The following is an 18,695-nucleotide window of genomic DNA, read 5'->3' on the forward strand; positions in this document are numbered from 1 at the left end:
TGGGTTTGGAAACCAACTGTCCTGAGCTAGTGATATACTTCTTCCACTTAGCTCCACACGTGTTTGAGAAGGACCTTTTTTTGGGGCAACGATTGAAAGTAAAACAGACTGTCTAAATAATTGGATTTAGGTGCTTCCAAGATCTGGTTTTAACAGAAAGTATTAAAACAGGATACTAAAAAAATAATGAAATATATTAAGTTGTATTGATCTCCTTAAATTTTTTTTATAATATTTGGTTATACATAAAGGCTTTCAGTATTTTAAATAGAAAAGAAAATAAATATGCAAAAATACAGTTTAATTTTTATCTCGTATTTTATGTTTGTATTTGTGTGCATTTTTGTTGTTGTCGTTGTTTTGTTTATGAAGTGCTGGGGATTAAACCCAGGGGCTTGCTTTTGCTTTATCACTGAGCTACACCCCTGCCCTATTTTGTATATTTTTTACTGCACAGAAATAGCATTCATCATAGTGTCTTCCTTGGTACTGTACCGATACAGGTGATCTCAGGAATGCTCTACTCCAGTGCCTCACTCCAGTGAATACTCTGTTAGGTGGCCTGTGGCATATGAGCCTGGATCCTAGTGACTGAGGATCCCTGAAGCATAAGGCTTCCTAGGTGTGTCAGTCACCTCTTCAGCTGGGTTCTCTAGTCCCCTTCACCTGGGCATGTGCTTTCTTACACCCAGATCAAAGTTCCCTTTGCTCTTCTCTCATTTCCATCCATCCTCCCTGGTTTGCAAGCCTGTAAGCCTATCTTTGTCCCTCAGGGTCTGACACTTCTTTTTCTGGTCCTCTCAACCAAGCAGTGACTTTTCTGTTTACACAAAATTTTTATAGTTTATTAATCCTTGGGAAAAATTTGCACAATCACCACAGATAAAGTCATTGCAGAATCTTGATTCCTTTGGCTTTTTTTAAATTTTATTTTTTAGTTGTAGTTGGATGCAACACCTTTATTTCATTTGTTTATTTTTATGTGGTGCTGAGGATTGAACCTAGGGTCTCCTACTTACGAGACGAACGCTCTACCACTGAGCCACAACCCCAACTTGACTCCTTTGGCTTTTTGCCAGCACCAGCATTTGCCTTCATAGCCCCCTGGACTTTCTTCATTCTGTTCTTGTGTTCCTTTCGCTGTTTTCTTTAGGTCTTTTTCTTTTCATAACAGGCTTGGTCTTGCCAGTCTATGTTTGGGTTCATTTTTGTTTGCATAATCTAAGGAATCGTAAATCATGTCCAAACCAGTTGTTTTGCCACCTCTGATGGGTTTTGAATCTGAACACAAAGATGACATCTGGTCTTGTCTTGTACATTTTGGTTAATTTTTCTCAATTTTTTTTCTTAGGTACAGTTGCTTTCCCAGGGTGAAGAACATCAGTGACCATTTGTTTCCTCTGAAGTAGTCAGTTGGTCCTGAATTTCTGGTCTAGATAATCATTCACAATGGTAGCCAATCCTCAGAAATCCCACACTTAATACTTTTTTAACCTACACATTTATTATCTCTTATCAGATTGGAAATTTAACAAATGTAGGAATTTTTTTTTTTGTATTAGTGATTGAACCCAAGAATGTTCTACCACTGAGCTACACTCCAGTCCTTTTTATTTTGAGACAGGGTCTCACTAAGTTGTTGAGGCTGGCTTTGAATTTGTGATCCTCTTGCTTCAGGCTCCGGAATTGCTGGGATTATAGGATTGTGTCACCACCCCTAGCTAAGGCATCTTTTTTTTTTTTTTTTTAATTCTATTTTTTTTTTTAAGAGAGAGGTGAGAGAGAGAGAGACAGACAGACAGAGAGAATTTTTAATATTTATTTTTTAGTTTTTGGCAGACACAACATCTTTGTTTGTATGTGGTGCTGAGGATGGAACCCGGGCCGCACGCATGCCAGGTGAGCGCGCTACCGCTTGAGCCACATCCCCAGCCCAAGGCATAATATCTTGATCACAGCCAGTAAGTGTTAGATGAATCAAATGAAATACAGAATTAGGTGGATTTTTTTTAAGTTCCCTAAAAATTTTAATATCATATTTGAGATAGAAATTTTCTCCAGTGTGAATTTAGAGTCCTGCTAATGTCCTGATTTTGAAAACTGCTGAATTGAATGGTCCTTTGAAAAATTCTAGGCCAGCCTTCCTTACAGTGAGGTGTATGTGTATTTGTATGTGTATTACCAAATTTAGTGACCAGAACATAAAGGGAAAAAAACAAGAGACATCACTCTGAAAAAGTAGAGGTAGTTATTTGAAGAATTAGTACTTGGGAAGTAATTGAATGTGTTTTCTTGTGTATAGCAAAGTTGAGTCCAGATTTAGTTAATTTTGATTCTGGATTATAATAGGACTCTATTAAGTCCTTTCTCTTTATTGTGACATGGGATCTCATGATTGAGTAGGGTTAAGTCTGTAGATCATTTCAGGACATAAACAAAACTTGCCTTAATGTTTCCAGGTATTTATTGAAACACTCATGTATTTATTGAAACACTTATGCAGGATCTGTGTGTGTGTGGAGTTGATGAATTGTAATGGAAATTCTGTTGCCAGCAATTGTAGAACATAGCTTTTTATTTATTTATTTATTTATTTATTTTTTGAGAATTTTAATATTTATTTTTTAGTTATCGGCAGGCCCAACATCTTTGTTTGTATGTGGTGCTGAGGATCGAACCCAGGCCGCACACATTCCAGGCGAGCGTGCTACCGCTTGAGCCACATCCCCAGCCCCGATTCAGGAGGATTTTGAGTTCAAAGCCAGCCTCAGCAATAGGGAGGCATTAAGCAACTCAGTGAGACCCTGTCTCTAAATAAAATACAGAATTGGGCTGGGGATGTGGCTCAGTGACTGATTGCCCCTGAGTTTAATCTCCGGTAACAAACAAAATTAAAAATAAACAAAAAGTACTGAGAGAAAAAATGGGGGTTTATTTGGCTAGTTGTGCAGATATGAGCTTAGTGCTGTTTGTCATTTTTAATAGAAGAATTCTGTTATGTAACACTCATTCACATCCCCCCCCCCCCCCCCGGGTGGTATGGGGATTGGTGGTAGGCAAGTGCTCAGCTGCTAAGCTATACCCCCAGTCCTAACACCAAAATATTCTTTTGTTTTGGATACAGAGTCTCTTTAAGTTGCTCAGGGCCTTGCTAAATTGCTGAGGCTGGCCTCCAGTTTGGGATACTCCTGCCTCAGCCTCTCTAGTCATTGGGGTTACAGGTGTGAACCACCTTGCCTGGCACACTGAAATACTCTTGAGCTATAAGGAAAGTTCAGTCAGGGTATATTTGAAATCTGGGGCTTCATTAAATCACTGGTTCATCATCAGAGGTCTAGAGCATCTGTTGTATGTCAGGAGTTGTTGGCACTGAGGGCACATCAGTAGACAGAACAGACGAAGAGCCCGTGCTTCCTCTTGTGGGGGTGGGCAGGCCTGAGGTGGGACATGAAGTGGGACAGGAGGAAGGACATGTGCCTCTAGTGTAGCATTGAAGTTCCTAAAAGTCTTCCTGAGAAGATCATGCTGAGCAGAAGTCCTGAGGCAGCAAGGGAGCCAGGCTTTGCATGCAACTGGGTCCTGGATTTTCACTCCCTTCCTCCCCACCCCTTACCTCCCTCCCTTCTCCCCCTCCCTTCTCCCCCTCCCCACCTTCCTTCTTGTTCTTACTGATTGAACCTGTAGCAGGACTGTGCTAGGCAAGTGTTCTGCCACTGAGCTGCATCCTTAGCCCTTTTTTTTTTTTAATTTTGAGACAGGGTCTTGCCAAGTTGGCCAGGCTAACCTTGAACTTGCCATCCTCCTGCTTGGGATCACAGGTGTTTACCACCTCACCCAGCTTCACATCTAATAATTAAATTTCTAAAATTTATTTATTTTTCTTGCTATGAGGTGAGCTGCTTTGCTCCATCACACATTCTTACCGTGATATGCTGCCTCGTCAGTGATTCTGGGTAGTTTGGCAGTGGCAAGTGTCTGCCATCTGTTTGCTTTTTGCTCAGCCTGTGGGGCCAGTTTGAATCTATATGCTGTGGGTGTAGATATGGAATATCCCCTAAAGGCCCATGTGTTGAAGTCTTTGTGTGTGTATTTGTGTGTTTGTTGAAGTCTTGGTCCTCGGCTTGGCATGCTTTGGGGAGGTGGTGGAAACTTTCAGAGGTTGGTCTAAGTAGAAGGTCTTTAGGTCTGGTGGTATGCCGTTAAAGGGATAGTGGGATCCCAGCCCCTTCCTCTTCCTTTTATGTGTCCTAGCCATGAGGTGAGCAGCTTTGTACCATCACACACTCCTGCCATGATGTGCTACCTTGCCACAGGCCCAGAAGCAGGGGGACTAGGAGACCATAGTCCCCCTGCACCTCCAAAACTATGAGTCAAAGTAAATCTTTTCTTGATAACCTGATTATATCAGGTATTGGTTGTAGTAATGGAAAGCTGACTAACACACTGTACTTTTTTTATATATTTGTTTTTTAAATTTTAGGTGCACACAATATCTTTGTTTTACATTTATGTGGTGCTGAGGATCAAACCCAGTGCCTAGTACATGCTAGCACTCTACCACTGAGCCACAGCGCCAGCCCCTAATACTGTACTTCTTTGGACAACTTATATTATTCTTATTTCTACCTGCAGGTTGAATCGGTGTGTTCATGTGTCTTCTGTTCGTAAGTAGTGCAGTCTGTGAGCCACAGTGGATTTGTCCCTCAGTTTCCAGGTTCAGAAATCCTGAGCTGAAGAAGCAATTTCTAATTTCTGCAGTGTGGTTTGATGACATAGCTTGTGAGGAATCAAAAGAAACCAAATCTCCATTTTTTCCCCATCTGTCTTTAACTTTTCCTGAAGTTTCATGAACTGTTACTCATCCTTACAGAGTTCATGGCACAGTCTTTTGATATATACTACAACAGTAAAGGGCCCTCTCACCTGTTTTCTTGACTGGAATGATGGATACTCTTTTCTCTCTGTAGAGTGGCGTAGAAAATAAGCCTGACCATAGATGCAAAGCTGTGTGCAGTTCAGGAGACAGTGTGTCTAGGTGGACCAGTTACCCCCATGGGTACAGGCCCTGGTGAGCACTTACCCAGCACAGGGTAGAGTACTTTTCAGCCCCCACTTGGAGGCTGGGAACTTTTGTTCTTGCCAGTTTAGCAGAATGTGTGTTTTTGGCAAGTTTCAATATTATGGGCTTTGTCAGGTCCCATCTCCTGGGAACCAAGTTGAGCCCTCAAGTGCTGGGCACATCAGGGCCTCTCTTTCCTCTCTGCAGCTTCTTCCCTCCCCCTTCCTACTCTGTTGTATTTAGGATTCTTTTGACTGCCAGAAACAGAAGCCCACTCAGTTTAACTAACTTAAGAGAAAAAGTGCTGAGAGTGTCAGCTCTGGTAGCAGCCTGGCTGTGCTCCTGCCCTTCCCTGTTGGATGACTTGTCCTGGCTTTTCTTTTGTGCCTGGCTTACCTTCCCTGTAGGTTCTGCTCTTAGGTTAGTCTGCTTGCTGATGTTCTCTGTATTTTAGTTCATGTTTGCAGAAGTGTATCAGTTCTTGTTTTTACGTGAGACCTCGTCATGGGTCCTTGATGCCCAGCCATACGGTAAGGGGCTAATGGTCCTCCTCCTGAGCTTGGAGGAGAGGACAGGTTTTGGGGCTCAAGGCAGCTGATGCAACACCTGTCAGCAAATTTCTGTTTGGACATGTGTAAAAGTGCAATTTGTGATAGTGACTTGGAAGTAGTGGCTTCTGAGGTAGAAAAGTAATTTTATTTAAAGATGTGTTGGAGGAAAGCAGTTGGAAGGTTGTGTGTAGAGTAAAATTTTAGACTAGTTTATTTTTTGTTTGTTTGTTTTTTGGTACCAGGGATTGAACACAGGGGCGCTTAACCACTGAGCCATGTCCCCAATCTTAGTCTTTTTTATTTATTTATTTATTTTCAGGCTGGGTCACCAAGTTGCTTAGGGCCTTGCTAAGTTGCCATGACTGGCTTTGAACTAGCGACCCTCCTGCTTCAGCCTCCTGAGCTGCTGAGATTACAGGTGTGCACCATCATGCCCAGCAGAGTTTGACTGGTATTTTTGGTGTTAGCAGTAGAAGAGGTAATGAGGTAGTTACTGAGTAGCTCTGCTACACATCTAGGACATGACTTTAGTTGACTTTCATCAAGAGCTGCTCTGAACATCCAGGTGTATGCATTCCTTCCATTTTCACAGTAGCCTGAAATGGTGGGTGTGCCTGTCCTGTTGATTTTACGCTGAGGAGGCAGAAACAGAAAGGCTGAGGCCTTGCTGAAGGCTGGAGCACTGCTGTGGTGGGGGCAGGATCCAGCTTGCCTCACATACACAAGGCCCTGGGTTTAATCCCTAGTACCAGAAAACAACAACAATGAAAAAAACTTCATAGTGCTTGCCTAGTATGCATGAGGCCCTGGATTCCATTCCTAGTGACACCCCCCGCCCCCTGCAAATTTCCTTTATAGAAGGAACTATCATGTGATCCAGCAATTCCATTTCCGGGTATGTTCTTAAAGGAAAAGAAATCACATGTTGACTTTTGCATTCCATGTTTGCTCCAGCACTCTTCACAGTACAGGATGTGGAATCAACCTGTGTCCATCAGCTGATGAGTGGATAAAGAAAATGTGCTATAGAGACACAATGGCTTATTATTTGGACATGAAAATCATAATTTATTGGAGGAGGTCTTTATGCTAAGTGAAGTAAGCCAGGTACACAAAGACAAGTACTGTGTGACCCCACTTATGTGGAATCCAATGAAGTTGATCTCTTAGGAGTTGCTAGTAGAATAATGGTTATTAGAGTCTGGGAAAAGTAGGGGGAAGATAGAAGTTGGGGAGAGGTTAATAATTGTATTAAGTTGCAGTTAGTAGGAATAAATTCTGGGGTTTTGCTGCACAGTAGGGTGACTAGATAACAGGAATGTATATTTCAAGAAGAGCTAGAAGAAAGATTTTTTTCCTGTGCTTTTATGTTTTCACCACAAAGAAGTAGCAGACGTTTGAGGAGATATATAATGTATGCGTGTATGCAGATATTGATACCCTATAAATATGTATGGTATTTGTCAGTTAAAAAATTAAAATGTCAAAAAACCAAAGTCTTTTTCATCTTTTTCTCAAACATATTGACCTTATGTCCTGGAATGCATTCCTGGACTTGGTATTTAGTACTGTATGTTTTGTGTTTTTTTTTTTTTTTTCTCCTAATTGGTTATATATAACAATAGGATGCATTTTGACATTGTGTACAAATGGAGCACAACTTCTCATTCCTCTGGCTGTATATGGTGCAGAGTCACTCCAGTAGTGTAATCATACATGTATATAGGGTAATAATGTCTGTCTCATTCTACCGTCCTTCCTATTCCCACAGCCCCGTGGTTTGTGGTTTTTAATTTTTTTGTAGGGGGTATGTTTTTCTCCCCTTATTTTCAGTACCATCATATCCCCTTTCCCAACTCATGTTTAGATTTCCTTTATTTTAAATTATTTTTAAATTTGTGGCAAAATACATGGAACAAAAATTTTGTCACTTTAACCATTTTAATTGTGCAGTACAGTTCAACAAGGTTTGCCATGTTTCAACTACTTTCCCCACCCTGCATGTAGGAATGGAACCCAGGGCGTTGTATATACTAGGCAAGAACTCCACTACTGAGCCACATCCCCACCCCTTACCTGGAGATCTTAACGGTTATTACTGTGAGAGATTCATTTATATGTTAAAATTTATGACTTTTGCAGTGCATGGTAGCACACATCTGTAGTACCAGCTATGTGGGAGGCTGAGACAGGAGAATCACAAGTTTGAGGCCAGCCTGGATAGCTTAGTGAGCCCCTGTAGCTCAGTGGCAGAACATATGCTTGGCATGTATGAGTACCTGGGTTTAATAATACCCAGTAGCGCAAAAACAAACTGTTATGCTTCTGTTTTCATCAAGGTTTTACCTTCTGTTAATAAAACAATTTTTCCACTTATGATATTTTTTCATTTTAATATTGCTACTCATGCATTTTTGTGTGTTTAATTTGCCTTTTCTTAAAAATTAGTCATGATAATTAATGGTGATAATTAGCAGTCATTTTGACTAATGATTACTACATTCTGTGTTTACCACTTGTATCTCATTTGGTTTTATGGCAACCCTTTGAGTAGGTTTTTTATTTTCTTTTTTAATTCTCCATTTATAAATAAGGAAACTGAGCCTTGGGTTAATTACTTGCTCAAGGGTAAACTGTGAGTAGCACTCAACCCTTATTGTATCATCTATTTTTATTTTACATATACATTTTCTTTTTTGGGAGAGGTACTGGCGATTGAATTTTGTGGCACTCCACCACTGAGCCACATCCCCAGCCCTATTTTGTACTTTAGAGACAGGGTCTCACTGAGTTGCCTAGTGTCTCTCCTGTTGCTGAGACTGGCTTTGAACTTGTGATTCTCCTGTCTCAGCCTCCTGAGCCTCTGGGATACATATACATTTTCTAAGAAGCCATAGCATTCAGTGTTGCTTTTTTTTTTTTTTTTTTTTTTTAAAGAGAGAGTGATAGAGGAGAGGAGAGAGAGAGAGAGAGAACTTTAATATTTATTTTTTTTTAGTTATCGGCGGATACAACATCTTTTGTTTGTATGTGGTGCTGAGGATCGAACCCGGGCCGCACGCATGCCAGGCGAGCACGCTACCGCTTGAGCCACATCCCCAGCCCCTCAGTGTTGCTTTTTAAAAAACAAACTTAAGAGCCTTACATGGTAGTGCATGCCTATAGGCCCAGCTATTGGGGAAGAGGCTAAGGTGGGAGGATCATTTGAGCCCAGGAACTGGAGGCCAGCCTGGCAACATAGGAAGACCTCTTCTCCAAAATGGAAAACATAGTTAATATTTTCAACACCTTGTGCTATATCTCTGTTTTTCAGAAGAAAGAATTCTGGTTCTTTAAAGGTAGAAGTAGATCTCAGGGTTGCACAGCTTATTAGGAGATGTAGTTGGGATTCAAATATAGGCATGCTGTCTGGAAAGATCCAGGCTTTTTCAGTGGCACCACCTTTCTGCAGTATGTCCTCAGACACTCCTTATGTGCAAACTATTTGTTAATTCCCCCTTGATAGTGATAGGCACTAATAGAGACATGAGAGGCGTTCTGCTTGTGTGCCTCCTTTAATTTATTTTAGTATATTCTTGATTTTTTTCAGATGTTTTTCTTAGAAACAAATGTAGATATAAAAACAAAATTGTTGCTGTCTAAATTTTAAGGAGGGACATGTGGTTCAGAGTTAATGTTATTTTTTTTCTTCATTCTGTTTATGGCAGATTTACACGATTCAGATGGCTGGAAAAACTTATCAGTGTTAATGTTACTGTTTTTGGAAAAGTAATCAACATTTTGGAAGGAGGGTTATTTAGAAACACATTGTTGTTTTTTTTTCAGTTTTAGGACTTGAACTCAGAGCCTTATGTGTGCTAGGCAAGTGCTGTACCATTCAGCTACATCCTCAGTCCCCACCCTTCCCTTCATTTGTGTGTGTGTGTGTGTGTGTGTGTGTGTGTGTGTGTGTGTTTTGCTTGGGAGTGAATTCAGAGCCTTGTTCATGGGAGGCAAGCACTCTACCAACTGAGCTGTAACCCCAGCACTAGTCCCCATATATATATATATTTTTTTTAAGAGAGATTGAGAGAGAGAGAGGGAGAGAGAGAGAATTTTAATATTTATTTATTTTTTTAGTTCTCGGTGGACACAACATCTTTGTTTGTACGTGGTGCTGAGGATCGAACCCGGGCCGCACGCATGCCAGGCGAGCTTGCCACCGCCTGAGCCACATCCCCAGCCCATAGTCCCATATTTTTTAAAGACATACTCTTTATCTATCTATCTGTTTATTTATTTTTAGTTATAGATGGGCACAATACCTTTTTTATTTATTATGTAGTGCCGAGGATTGAACCCAGTGTCTCAGGCATGCTAGGCAAGTACTCTATCATTGAGCTGCAACCCCAGCCCTACACCTTCTCTCTACCCTTGATTGTCTCTGGTTGGGGTTGGTTTGTTTTTACCTGGTTTGAGTGCCTTCCAAAGTTTCATGCCCAGACTCCTAGTGTTTGATGATTCTGCCTCCTTTGTTGCTGTAACCTATAGCTTTCACCATTGCAAGCAACACACTGTGACCTTGTCCTTCTCTTGTTGGTTCAGAGGTTTGAGGAGTCCAGATGGCCAAGCTCAACTTCTGGTGTACAGAGCACATTGTCACTGTTCAGCTTTTGATATTAAGACTTCTAAACTGTCAGAACCCCCAATTGTGGGGCTGGGAAGGAAAGTTTTCCTAGATTGGTCATTAATGTTAACAGTGAGAATTGCTGCTTTTATTTAAACCTTTCTCTCCTGAATCTGTCTATAGAGAATGAGTTACCATGTCATGGTCATTTGTGCAGACTATATACTGCATCTTGGGGACAGTTCTTTGACACCAAAGGTCTCCTTTCTGGATGATGGAGATAGGACAGAAGAGTGAAATGCACAGTCACAAGTTTGTTACCTCACCTTGACATCCAGCAGATTCTTGATCTGTTGTGTAACAGCCACAGCCATTCCTTCAGTCCATAGACACTGATGCTGAGGAACAAGCAGTGTGCAGTCTGGTCCAGTCAGGAGGCAAAACCAGTCATTTAAATAAGGACTTTTTTTTTTCTTTCTTTTTTCTTTTTTTTTAAAAGAGAGAGTGTGGAAGAGAGAGAGAGAGGGAGAGAGATAGAATTTTTTAAAAATACTTATTTATTTTTTTTTAGTTTTCGGCAGACACAATATCTTTGTTTGTATGTGGTGCTGAGGATCGAACCCGGGCCACACGCATGCCAGGCGAGTGCGCTACCACTTGAGCCACATCCCCAGCCCCTCTTTCTTTTTTCTTTTTTCAAGGGGGGAGGGGGAGAGAGAGAGAGAGAGAGAGAGAGAGAGAGAGAGAGAGAGAGAATTTTTTAATATTTATTTTTTAGTTTTCGGTGGACACAAATGTGGTGCTGAGGATCAAACCCAGCGTCCCACGCATGCCAGGCGAGTGCGCTACCGCTTGAGCCATATCCCCAGTCCCTAAATAAGGATTTTTCATAAGCTAAAGAATTGTTTTGTTTGAGATGGGGGTCTTGCCCATGCTGGTCTGGAACTTTCTGTTCTTCTGCATCAGCTTCCCAAGTAGCTAGAATTACAGGCATGCACCACTGTGCTTGGCTGTTGAAGAAATTATTAAGTTGTGATAAGAGTAATCATAAACTGGAGAGAGAATGCTCATGGATACTCTAGTGCTGAGTATTTGTCCAAGAAAGGACAAATTTGAAAGGGGGTTTCTCCGCAGCACTTGAGTTTAGACCTATGGAGAAGATGTGATTACAGCTGACTGGTTGGCCAGGTTGCCTAGGTCAGAGTTGGTCCACAGTCTGGGGTACAGATAAACTGAGATGGCAGATGGATGTGTGGTGGCTGTCAGGGTCTTCCTTGAGGTGAGAAGCCTGGGTTGCTTGCTGCCTTTTTGGGAAGGCCATGAGAAACAAGGCTGTGAGGCTTCAGTAAGCCAAGGTTGATGGGCTAGTAACAGTGAAGAACCAGTCAGGGCACCACTGTTGGAATCTATTGCTGCTGCAACAGATTTTCATTTGCTGGAATTCTCTTCCTTGTATGACTTGGGCCAAGGCAACTCTAAGCCACCATGGGGATGAATGTTGGAAAACCTGCTCACTAGCCAGTGTTGCAGGACCCCTGAGGGGTGGAGGTCTGTATGGGGCTGAGGAGAGTGTGGGGGCAGTTAACGCAGGCTGGAGTGCAAGTTCTTGGTCTCTGGGGCTCACAGTTGTACGACCACTTCCAAAGTCCAGAACTGGAGAAAGCACACATCACCAATACTTAAGAAGCTGCACCTGGCAGATGTCCAGCTTTGGAGAAACTGTCTGAGCTGAGCAGTGGAGGCAACAGAGGTAGATTTTCCAGGAGCTTGGTGCCATATGATTGCAAAATCTGAGAGGGAAGCCCTTCCTACACTATCCCTGCAGCTCCCTCTACTGACAAGGCATAATTAATTTCTTACTGATGGCAAAGGAGAACTACAGATGGTTCCCAACTTTACCCTGGTGTGAAAGCATCACACATTCACTGGAAACTCTATTTTTTTAAAAATATATTTTTTAGTTGTAGATGGACACAATACCTTTATTTTTATGTGGTGCTGAGGATCAAACCCAGTGCCTCACATGTGCTAAGCGAGTGCTCCACCACTGAGCCACAACCCCAGCCCCAGAAACTATATTTTGAAATTTGAATTTTGGATCTTTTTCTGGGCTAGTTATGTCCAGTATAATTCTTTCTGGAGATGGTAGCCTACGGTGATGTGTGCTTTCTCCAGTTCTGGACTTTGGAAGTGGTCCTACAACTGAGAGCCCCAGAGACCAAACAACATCAAACCACAGCTTCCAGTTAGCCTTGCAATCATGAGGGAAAACAATCTGTACTCTATATTGTCTTGTGTTGCTCAGAAAGAATGGTAGGTTAGATGTGTTGAATATGTTTCTGGCTTAGGATGTTTTCAACTCTCAGAGGTCTTATTGGCTGCAACCCCATTTTAAGTCAAAGAGTATCAGTATTTACAAGACCCCTGCTCCATTTCGCTGAATAGCAAAAGGAGTGAATTTGGAGCCCAGAGGCAGTGTATCAGTAACCAGTACATATGTGAGCAGGAAGGTGTGCCAGTTCGCATTTCATTGCTGCTTGGCTCCAAATTTGCCCTTCATCGCCCTACTTGTGACACTTCATATGGTCCCTGAACACTGCCCCACCCTTCTCTCTCTCTCTCTCTCTCTCTCTCTCTCTCTCTCTCTCTCTCTCTAATAGTGTAGATTGAACCCAGGGCCTTGCATATGCTAGGCAAACACTCCAATCTCGAGTTACGTTGCAAGCCTTTTCATTTTTATCTTAAGACAGGGTCTAAATTGCCCAGGCTGATCTCAAACTTGTGGTCCTCTTGTCTGTCTCCACAGTATCAGAGATTACAGGTGTGGCCCAGCCAAACATACTTTTTTGCCAACAAAAAGTTTTGCCAACAGTAAGTTTTGTCAGTATGGGGCACTGTAGAACATTGCAGAAGATTGTGCTTCTGATCTTGCCTTCCTCTCTTTTTGATCCTGAGATGGTCTGCCAGCATGTAGGGCATCTGGTGGTGCTCACAACAGCAGTTTTCATTGGCATGCCTGTGGCTGCTTCCCTGCTATCTTCGCTGGTTCCCCAGTGCATTTAGCAGCACTTCTGCAGGCAACTTCCCCTTGAGTTCCACCAGCTCTTGGAAGCTGGCTTTCTGATAAACCTCAGAGGGCAGTTTCTTGCTTGCCAGCTTCCCCTCTGGTGCCTTAGCAAATTTCCTTCTCCAAGCTTGTGGCCACCCTTTTCCAGTGATGTCTGAATCTCAGCTTTGGCAGCAGGTGGGATGGAAGAACTCTTCCAAATTTGTTTTTTTCTGCCCCTGGCCTGGGTAAGTGGCTGTTCCCTGTATCTGCTAATTCTGTTCTTTACCCTATAGTAATTATTAGCTAATACTTTTTAAAAATGCTAAACTGTCCCTGCTCAAATTGTCCCTGCTCAGGGTTGGGGTTGTATCTCCATGGGAGAGCACTTGCTTATCATATGGAAGACCCTAGGTTCAATCCCTAGCCCCACCTTCAAGCCCCCAAAAGAAGGGAGAAAAAGAAGAAGAATGTCTCTTCCAGGGAGGACAAATCACTGGCCTCTCCTTTATAAGGGGCTCAATATAGTTAACCTACTATCTGACAACTGCTCATCTCCCTTAGGTGTTGTGCAGGTTAGGCATCAGCAGTAGAGTAACCAGATCATCCTTGGTGAGAGTCCGTGCTATTGAGCAAATTTATTCCTTCATTCTATTCTATTTTTTTCTTTAAAAAAAAATTTTTTTTAGGTGAACACAATATCTTTATTTTATATTTATTTATCTGGTGCTGAGAATTGAACCCAGTGCCTCATGCATACTACCACTGAGCCACAACTTCAACCCTCTTTTTTTTTTTAATATATATATTTTTTAGTTATAGGTGGACACAATATTTTTATTTTATTTTTATGTGGTGCTGAGGATTGAACCCAGTGCATCACGCATGCTATTCGAGTACTCTACCTCTGAGCCACAACCCCAGCCCTTTTATTCTTTTTAGTATTTTTTTTTTTTAGTTGTAGATGAACACAGTTCTTTTATTTATTTGTTTTATGTGGTGCAGAGGATCGAACCCAGTGCCTCACACGGTGAGGCAAGCACTCTACCACCGAGCCACATCCCCAGCCTCATCATTCCTCCATTCTTGTTAACTGTATTTCTTTGTTGGGGAAAGAGATCAAGAGACAATTTAGTATGCCTGACTGTAGAAGCTGCTTCTGCAGCAGATGTCATTGTGGAACACTTGTGTAAGACACAAGATACCCTTCCCCTCGTGCTCCTCCTCATTCCCCCTCCAGATCTCTGCTGCCAGTTCTGCTTCTCTGTTCTTTCCATGTTCCTGACCGTTCAGCCAAACATGAGCTACGGTTGGTGTGGGTCTGTATTCGCATTTCTTCTTCTTAGCAAAGGGTACAACCAAGTATACTTCTCAAACTTCTGTTTATAGGTTGGACTTTCCCTTCCCACTAGCTTTCAGGGCCATCTCTAAGTGCAGTGTTACGCTTCAGCTCTCTGCTGCTCATTAGAGCCAGTATACCATTTGGAATAATCTGTTTTTTAAAAAAAATCTGTGAACAGTTGGGTGTGGTGCATATAATACCAGTCATTCAGGAGGCTGAGGCAGGAGGAGCTTAAGGCCAGCCTCACCAACTTAGATTTTTTTTTTTTTCCTCAGGGTGGGGGACCAGGGATTGAACTCAGGGGCACTCAACCACTGAGCCACCAGCCCCAGCCCTGTTTTGTATTTTACTTAGAGATAGGGTCTCACTGAGTTGCTTAGTGCCTTGCTGTTGCTGAAGCTGGCTTTGAACTCGCGATTCTCCTGCCTCAGGCTCCTGAGCCAGTGGGAACTTAGTAAGATCTTAAGCAACTTAGCAAGACCCGTCTCTAAATAAAAAGGCTGGGGGAATGTAGCTGATTATTAAAGCACCCATGGATTCAGTCCCCAGTACCAAATAAATAAATAGATGAATGAACCATCTAAGCAGTCTCAAAATTGTCTTTCTTAGTAATTGGGCATGGAGAATGCCCCCAAAAGGCTGTGGTATAGTTTTTGAAGTAACAGTGCAGTGACTTGGTTGTGCAGCATACACACAGTTTCAGGATCTGCTCACAAAAAGTTTATCTTGGTGGGTAGCTCAAGTAGCACAATCACTTGGTATCCCTTGGTCAGGCATTTTAGCTTTTCTTATCTCCTTCCTCACTTTGAAAGCCATTAAGGTGATGGATGATAAGCTCAATAGGACTGAAGAGTCTTGTTCTGCTTGTCCTTTTTTTTGGACATGCCAGCTCTGTAAGTAGGATTGTGGGATGTGTTGGTAGAGGATGGTGATTGGGACAGAGTCCTTGGTCCCAAGAGTTTGCAGTGAATCTACTGGGAGAGATATAAACATACCTAGTAAGAATTAGCTCTATGGGCTGGGGATGTGGCTCAAGCGGTAGCGTGCTCGCCTGGTGTGCTTGCGGCTCGGGTTCGATCCTTAGCACCACATACAAACAAAGATGTTGTGTCCGCCAATAACAAAAAAAAAAAAATAAATAAATAAAAAAATAATGATAATAATAATTAAAAAAAAAAAGAATTAGCTCTGTGGAAATGCTGTCAGAACAGAAAAAAGGATATTACTAATGTGAAGACCTAGCAAATGGAACTAGAGTAAATTAGATTTTAGAGAGAAAATGTTGCATGAAAAATGAGGCTGCGTTCTAGGAACACAGAGGAAGCCTTCCCTGACCTGCCCAGGCAAATGTGTTAGAAGAGCAGCAGTTACTTGTGGTAAGCAAGGGCACCAGATTCAGATCCTAGCTCTCTGGTAACAGGTGAGGTTACTTTGCATTTCTGTTTCTTCATTTACACAACTTTAAAATAAGGGCTGTAGTGTGGACGTTTAGAGTCATTGTCAGTGTTAAGAGAAAAAAATAGAAAAAAGATGGTCAGTGCAGCACCTGGCAGTTAGCACTTATCTCAGCCTGATGTAAGCTTCTTTTTGCTCCATAGCAACATTATGTATTTTTTTAAATATTACAACTTAACATTATATTGAAAGCAATCCTTTCCCATGCCATTTTTCCAAGAGGCAATGCATTTCTTCTGCATTTCTACATGTTCTATACAGAGCACTTAGTATGTACCTAAGACCTACGAAGTACTGAGTATGGATCCAAAGACCAAATATATGCATTGCTGTCTAGTAGGTGCATCTGGAATAGCCACTCCACTTTGGTCTTTGTGTTGCGGTTCAGGGAATTTCTGTTGACCTGTCTTCAAGTCCACTGGATTTGTAGTTTCCATATCTCTGCTGAAATTACTCCATCTTGTCTTGCATATTGTTCACCTTTTCAGTTGTGGTCTTTTACATACTAAAATTATTTTAAATTTCCTGTAAGGTAGGTTCCAACATCTGCATCATATCTGAATCTTGCTTGCTATTGCTTTGTCTCTTGGAATTGTGGAGACTTCTTAGTGCCTTTTTGTATACTTTATCATTGTTTTTCAGTGATATACTTGTCCTATAGGACCATACAGACTGAAATAAATCTTTTTTGTGCCTGGTAATGGGCCTGCCTCTCTTTCTGCTGGACCTTTCATGTTGCAGTTTGCATTGTTCTTGTTCAGAGATGGCTGGGCTTCTTATGTGCACCGCAGGCACCAATTCTTGTGGGGACATCTTGTGTCTGGGGTGAGGGCATCTTTCCAGAGAATTGTCTATAATTTTGAATTTTGGTCTTCCCTCTTTGCTGTCCTTTTCAGAGTGTACCACACTTGGTCTTCTGTCCGGTCGTCTCCCAGCAGTGTTTGGCTACTTTTGGAATGCTTTTGACTCAGAATGCATGGTGGTTGTGGTACTGCCTCCCATTCTGAGTGAAACTGGGTGTTAGGTTATGTCTGGTGATCCTGGGTCTCAGAGGTAGCCTTCTAGGTTCTCCTACCTGTCCCTGGTGTGGTGGTGTGTTATCCTGTCCCTTTCCCAGGAGTCTCCCTCCATGCTTCCTTCCCCTAGTTTCAATGAGTGCTCCCCAAAGCCCTTCCCTGCACAGATGAAGGGTTTTGTTTTTTTTTTAAATTTTTTTTTATTTGTAGGTGAACATAATTGCTTTGTTTATTTATTTTTTATGTGGTGCTGAGGATTGAACACAGGGCCTCACTTGCAAGGCAAGCACTCTACTACTGAGCTATAGCCCCAACCCCACCGATGAAGGCTTTTTTTTTTTTTTTTTAAAGAGAGAGAGAGAGAGTTTTTTTAATATTTATTTTTTATTTTTTGGCAGACACAACATCTTTGTTTGTATGTGGTGCTGAGGATCGAACCGGGCTGCACGCATGCGAGGCGAACGTGCTACCTCTTGAACCACATCCCCAGCCCAAGGCTTTAAAAAAAACCATTTTTTAGTTGTAGATGGACACAGTACCCTTATTTATTTGTTTTTATGTGGTGCTAAGGACTGAACCCAATGCCTCACATGTGCTAGGCAAGTGCTCTACCACTGAGCTACAACTCCAACCCCCAGATGTAGGCTTTTATTCCTACATGGAAAGGGCAGGGAAGGATCTGGGTGAATTTCTGTCCCTCCCTTGTTGCCCCTGTTCCCTCCTTGATTTCTGCATCCCTGTCAGTGTTTCTTGGGGCTCTTTGAGACCTCCCCTTTTTAAAAAATATTTTTAATTGTAGATGGACACAATATCTTTATTTATTTTTATGCCGTGCTGAGGATCAACTCAGTGCTTCACATGTTCAGGGCAAGTGCTCTATCACTGAGCCACAACCCAGACCCTCTTTGAAACACCTTTTTAGTGACCATCAAGTGAGTTCCATAGAGAAAGATTTTGCAACTTCTGCACTTCTTAGGAATTGTCCTTCCAGCCTCCATTTGACCTTTCCCAGTTTGTCACCTGTTATTGCCAAACTCTCTTTGCCAGTTTCTGACTGCACCTGCCTGAAAAGCAAGTGTGTGCTCTTTTTCCTGCAAGCACTTAGACCAGTTTTTTGCTCTGTAACCTCTATTTTTTAATAGGTTGAAGCTACCTGTCATTGCAAGAGTGTAGCAGTATTCCTCCCAGCTCTCTATCCTGGAGCAGGACTTACAAGCAACTATGCCTTGTGGAACAGAAGTGTTTTTTTAAAAGTTTGATGAAGTCCGGTTTATCTATTTACACTTTTATGGTTAGTGCTTCTGGAGTCTCAAGAAATTTCTGTCTACTTCAGGATTGGAAGAATTTTTCTCTTTTCTCTTAGAGCTTTTATGTATAGGTTTGTGATCCATTTCAAGTTAATTTGTATGTATGGTGTAAGGTAAGTTGGGTGACACTTCTGCCCCTCTATAGATAACCAGTGTATATCATTTATTGAAAAGCTTCCCCTTTACCCATTGAATTACTTAGTCAGCTTTCTGTTGCTGTGACAAAGTACGTGAGCATATCAATACAAAAGGAGGAAAGCCTCATTATGACTTGTGGTTTCAGAGGTTTCTCTGGTGAGTTGATTCCATTGTT

At 41.9% G+C, this 18,695-nt stretch overlaps 1 protein-coding gene and 1 pseudogene across 5 annotated transcripts in view; one reads left to right on the plus strand and one right to left on the minus strand.

The window, feature by feature from the left end:
* Fam193a (family with sequence similarity 193 member A) overlaps positions 1-18,695 on the plus strand; it is a 148,401-nt gene that overhangs the window by 21,707 nt on the left and 107,999 nt on the right. The gene's annotated exons all lie outside the window — the stretch shown is intronic.
* On the minus strand, positions 1,012-10,590 carry LOC143406412 (small ribosomal subunit protein eS24 pseudogene; annotated as a pseudogene).

This window comes from Callospermophilus lateralis, chromosome 8, assembly GCF_048772815.1.
Source record: "Callospermophilus lateralis isolate mCalLat2 chromosome 8, mCalLat2.hap1, whole genome shotgun sequence".
Taxonomy (NCBI): Eukaryota; Metazoa; Chordata; class Mammalia; order Rodentia; family Sciuridae; genus Callospermophilus; species Callospermophilus lateralis.